The sequence below is a fragment of the Papaver somniferum genome, chromosome 7 (assembly GCF_003573695.1).
Source record: "Papaver somniferum cultivar HN1 chromosome 7, ASM357369v1, whole genome shotgun sequence".
NCBI lineage: Eukaryota > Viridiplantae > Streptophyta > Magnoliopsida > Ranunculales > Papaveraceae > Papaver > Papaver somniferum.
This window is the reverse complement of record NC_039364.1, coordinates 249,449,054-249,454,825: the sequence shown is the minus strand read 5'-3', so window position 1 is coordinate 249,454,825 and position 5,772 is coordinate 249,449,054. Positions and strand designations below refer to the sequence as shown.

Genomic DNA, 5,772 nt, shown 5'->3' with positions numbered 1-5,772 from the left:
CCTTGCGGAACATGTGGATACTCGTGCAAAGGAGAATATTTGGGATATTTTTTGTCGAATTCAGCCATTATCTTAGCAATGACTGTATTAGTGAGGTGCTCGATTCGGAGAGGTTCCGCGTCTAGCCACTTAGTGAAATATTGCTGAGGCGAGTTTATTCATTCATAGCATCTTGCAATAGCTAAGTTGTTGGTAGAGTAAAGCCCTCAGACTAGATAAGCATGTTTGAAAACCGACAATATGGAAACACGAGGAGGAATAAGACTTGCCTGAGTACGAAATCTTTTAATGAAAGCATTTGCATTTTCTTCAGGCCTTTGTGCCAGCTCCGTCAAGGCTTTGACTTCCTTCAGATACTCAAATGGTGAAATATCCTTTTTTCTTCTTATGAATCAGAGGTTTCTTCAACAGAGAAGTGTGCAATTGAAGGTGTTGGGGTTACCTTTCCAGCATGAATCCACGTACGTCCAAGGATCATATCATATCCTGGATCTTCTCGGATTATGTAAAATTTTGTTTCTGTCCAGGCTGAGTTTATGTTCACCTTGAGAGTACACCAAATTCTGGATTTAGCAACCCAAATTAGCAGCAGCTCTAAAGCTGTTGTAATTCGCAACAAAAAATATCAGTTGCCAAATTTTAGCAACATCTTATTTCTGTTGCGAAACTTGCAACTGCCTATGTTCTGTTTCGATTAGCAACTGCGAGGATCATAAGCATGCGATTCACATGCTTCTTGGTAACACTTCGGAACTCTTTTTCCGCCCATATTTTTGATATCCTGTAAGCGTATTGATATACTTCCGCCCATTTGACTCATTGACCCCTTGACTTTAGACGATCGTGATTTTTTTTATTATACTTATATCGAAGAGATAAGATTTTCTTCTCCCTCTTTCTTCTTCTTCCTTTCTCTCGCAACAAAATACTTGAACTAAAAAAAAAAAAAACTCAGACCAAAACCCTTTCTTCCCGGACTCTCTTTCGTCTTTTTTTCCTATATCTGCAGTTTCTCTATCGCTACTCTTCTTTTTCATCTCAGTCTCTCACTCCTTATTCTTGATTTCTTCTTGTCATCCTGTTTTAGATTTAGATTTTGTTTCTGATTCATGTTATTATTGGAAGCGATGAAGAACAGCTAAAACCCAAAACACAGACTCTTCTCTAAACATCATCATTGGTTGGAGAAGATCTGGATCTGGGTGATATGGGGTAACTCTCTCTTCTCTATTATTTATATCGATTTACCCTAAATTTTTTAATCAGGGTTTCCAATTTTCTGTAGTTTTGAGCTTTTGAACTGGTTTGTGAACTGTAATTTCAATTACGGTTTCATTTATAGTTAGCTTTTTTTATCTGCTTTAGTGGTTTTGAGATCTGTTTTACATTATTTTATTTCTCTGTTTTGTGGTTCCGCAGGTTTACTACCATCTGTAAATGATGTATCATCAGTTTTGTGATGAGCCAATTGTTGTGGTTGGTACTAACTGGGGTTTTGGTGATTGTAATCCAACTAAAGCTGTTGATGAATATGTTATTATAAAACCAAAAATGCAGAGTCCAACCAAGAAGCAGAGAAGGTGGATCCAAGATTGAAGGCTATTGTGGAGAGGATGCTAAGGAAGTATGTGAAATGTTTATTTCATTTTTAAGTATGTCTTTAATTTTACAAGGAATAGACATTATAACCATTTTGGTTTCGTGCAGGTGCATCTTGGACCAAAAATTCAGTTGAATTTGAGAAGATGACACTGGGGAGTGGTCTGTTGTCTGTTTGAGACAATTCAGTGAATTTATGCTAGAGCAGGCGAGCCGCAAAAACTGCAGTAAAAAGATAGATGGTAAAGGTAAACATCTGATTGCTTAGGTTCAATTCTGTATTAGGTTTAGTTTTACTTATTAACTGATCTACTCTCAATATGCAAACTTTTTTGCTTCTTATGTTATGTTATGATGTTATTTTGATGTTTTTACATGATTGACGTTCTGATGTTTCTGTCTTAATAAATATAAGGCGTCTTTGATTTACTACACATCTCTAAAGAGCGCTTTCAAAATTCGTAGCCTTATTAATTTGGACCTAATTGTAGTCATGTAACCATTGAATATTGTTTCTTATTTTTGATTCCCTGCTTTTGTGCAGTTGAAAGGAAAGGTTCTGAAGATGAAGCAAATGGCAGAAGGGGAAATACTTGTGTCATATCTATGACAAGAACAAGCTTATAAACATTCAGCTAAATCATAACGGTAGTTGATGCATTACTTATTTTTCTGTTGTCATCCCTTGTTTTGGTCTCTGTTCTTAGTGTTTTTGGAATGAAGTAACTTGGATCCTCATTCTGATATGTAGAACTATATATATTGACTCAAAAATGTCTATCGACGAAACCAAATCCATGCACTTTATAGATATAGGAATGCCTATACAATTGGTTACGGTCCTAAAGATTCACACTATATGGTTGAGCTCACTTATAGCAAGCAGTCTAATCCAGTAGCTTACCTCAACATTATTTCCAAACTCTACCAAATGCTAGAACCAAGTGACTAACATTTTTATAGTTTTCGAATGTCAACGGTGTCTTGCTGTCCTAATCATTTTTATACTATTTTGTAGATTATGGGGTCGACAAGTATGATATCAGAAATAGTTTTGGTCATTTCGGTATAGCAGTTGAGAATGTAAGTTTATCTTGCATAAATGACATTGTTTCTCAGTTATTTGCACATTGTCTACGGCATGTGCTGCAAAGGTTTCTTATTTATTTACCTTGACACTTCCGTTATTCTAAAATTCAGTTAACACTTACGAAAGAAGCACTTAGGTTTACTGAAGTGATGGGAAAAGCTGGTCCTGTCAAAGGTGGCAGTACTGTAATTGTGTTTATTGAAGATCCAGATGGTTACAGGTTTGACTTTTAGAGAGGGACCTACATCAGAGCCCCTATGCCAAGTAATGCTTCGTTAGGTGATCCTGACCGCGCCCTAAATTACTATGAGAAGGTAAGGTTTGTTCGTTAAGGACATTCTACCATTTTGAAGTTATGGTTTGACCGCGTCATAATCTCTTAGTACATATGTATGCATCTTTTAATAAGGGTGCATATTCATCCCCTTCACTTTGACTTCAATGTCTATAATTTCTCTCTCATATCCTGTATATATAGTACAAATGTACGTATCCTATTTTGTCTTATGTACATATGTACTTTGATGGTATTGCTTGTTGATCGCAAGTTTGTGACCCATAAGTGTCGTGGATGAGAAACTTGCTACAATGTATGTGCTGGCGTTTCTCTTAGATGGCATCCTTGGTTGCTTTAACTATCTGCTTGATCAGAATTCAGTTTTAACTATCTTATTTAAGTTAGTAATGGCTGTGAAATTTTTGGCATGTGTTTCAGTACAACACTTCGGTGGAGGGATGGTCTACAATTTGAGTCATGGGAGGCTCAAAGGCCTGCATTACAAGCAGCTATTAAGCTACCAACACGCAAACTTATTAATGGTACATTGCTGCTTTAACCAAAAGCTTGATATTGTGATTTCAGAAGACATGGACTATTAGTGGGCGTCCTTAATTGAAAGATGCTTGCTAAGGTGATAATATTACAACCTGTTATAATTATGGAAAATCTCCCCTTTTCAGTTCTTATTATAATATGCTATTAGGTCTTGTTAAATACTCGATTAAATGAGATTCATGCTTTTTCCTTGATACTTGTTCTTATACTTCCGCAGAAATCCAACTCTTTACCTCTAGCCAAGGCCCAAATGAGTGAAGCTTTCACCTGCGTACACAAAGCACAGGGCATACGTCTTTCTTCCTTCCATTCCATGAGCACGAGGTACGATTACTGAAAATCTAATGTCAATACATACACTCCATTTCAGTTGTATTAGACCTTCAAATGTTAAATAATCTGAGATTATTACCAGATACATCATTCATTTCGTGACTCAAGTTCATGGCCTCATAGCCTTATCCTTAAACTTTAGTCTTGCAGTACTAGGCGTCCCTGGTATGGAAGAACTAAAGTTAATTGGAACAGAGGTATTCATACTTGCCCTCTTTTCATCTGTGCAATGAAAGAGTTAATGTATTTCAGCTTAATTAGACAGTATGGGCAGGTATTCATGTATTTGTATTCCATTCCCCCCCCCCCCCCCCTAGAGACGTCCAAAAATGTGGAGTTCATTTTCCCTTTAAAACACTTTGTAAGATTCGTTGATGTTAAGTTAATAGATATATCGAAATGAAGTTCTTGTTGTGTCAACTTTTGTGTTTGTGTTTCATAGTTCTATTACAATTTTATATGTTGAATGTGAGGGTTCTTTGATTGAGTTATTAGAACAGGAACAAATAGGGGTGACATCGATTTTGACCAGGTCAACAGACTAGACCTTTTTTTTTCCTTGTTGCAAAAATTTAGCAACGCCGATAAACTGTTCTACATCTGAACCAGAACAATTATATCCTGTTCTGAAGAAAAATATCCCGGAATAACTCAAACAGTAGCAACAGAGTAACAAAAGCTTGTTTCTGTTACTAAATTTTTATTTCGCAACAGTTTGTTTTGCGACTGCCGTTGCTGACCGAATTTAGCAATAGAGCTAGAGCGGTTGCGAAAATCTGCAACATAGTGTTTAGCAACGCCTAATCTGTTGCAAGCCCAGTCAGCAACAGATCAGAACTGTTGCTAAACGTTAAATTTGGTGTAGACCATAAGCTTCTCTGGGCATCCCTTCATGATCCATAATAGATGCTGGAGCATGAATAACTTCTTGTCGTGTGATACCGGTGGCTCTGAGAGTCTTCAGAGGGATAACATTGATAGAAGTGCCGACATCTATCAATGCTCGTTTGAATTCGTTTCCTTTGAGATGGACTGTGGTGAGAAGTCCCCAATCGTACATTTCTTTGTCTGCTGATGAAGGCTCATGAGGCGTCTCCTGAATCAATAAGCGCTTTCCTGACACGATGTGGTTCAATGCAGTAAACGTGTCTCCCCTTTGAGCTTTTGATAAATATAGCAATTCGCAAACATGCTCGATTAAGGATTGAACTGCTTCCTTGACAGGTGGTTCAGAAAGAGTGCAAGTTCTGACTGGGAGAGGATCTCTGTGGACTCCTTCAGTCCCTGAGTTAAGCTCTCCTGATTCCATCTTTTCCTTAAATATGCGTTTTAAGGTTCTGCAATCACTTGTGGGATGGTTGACGAACCTATGAAAGCGACAGTAACGAGGATTTTCCATGGCTTCTTCAGTTGGTTCTTTCTTGACATACGACAACTTGATTGCGCCGTCTTGAACCCAGGCATCTAGCAGTTCAATAACTTCTTCAATGGAAAAGGGGAAGTCAGGTGCCTCTGGATCAGCTTCTGTGTGTTGAGCAGGAACTTGCGTATTATCCTTCCTTTGCGCCTTTGAAGGAGAGGAAGTATGCTTGCGTTGCGTCTCGGCTTTTCATTTGCCCCCTTCTGCAACAACATTTGTGGAAGGTTGGAGGTTGTACTGTTTGTTGATCAAACGTTTGCTACCTCGAGTCTCCCGTGGTTCTTTGGTTTTTGTAGTTTTATCCATCTTCAGTAAAGCAGGTGGAGTAGTTGCCGACCTCTTAGCCGCTTCATGAAGTTCGGAGAAAGTCTGGAACCTAAGATTTTCCAGTAAAGCTCTGTAAACTGGAATCATTCCGTTGATGCACAAGTCCACAAGTTGTTGCTTTATAACATTTGGATCATGGCAGTCCAAAGCTTGAACTCTGAACCTTTT

The 5,772-nt window shown here is 38.0% G+C and overlaps 1 long non-coding RNA gene across 3 annotated transcripts; it reads left to right on the top strand.

Moving 5' to 3' along the window:
* The first annotated feature begins 828 nt into the window (after positions 1–828).
* On the top strand, positions 829–4,157 carry LOC113293621. 3 transcript variants are annotated; one of them, XR_003332405.1, is made up of 9 exons: positions 829–1,212; positions 1,420–1,624; positions 1,708–1,847; positions 2,144–2,247; positions 2,618–2,682; positions 2,800–3,003; positions 3,405–3,600; positions 3,742–3,848; positions 4,008–4,157. It is a non-coding gene; the product is annotated as an uncharacterized LOC113293621 (long non-coding RNA). The 3 variants fall into 3 exon arrangements; XR_003332404.1 differs by having other exon boundaries at positions 4,000–4,157; XR_003332403.1 differs by having other exon boundaries at positions 3,742–4,157.
* The last annotated feature ends 1,615 nt before the right edge of the window (positions 4,158–5,772 follow it).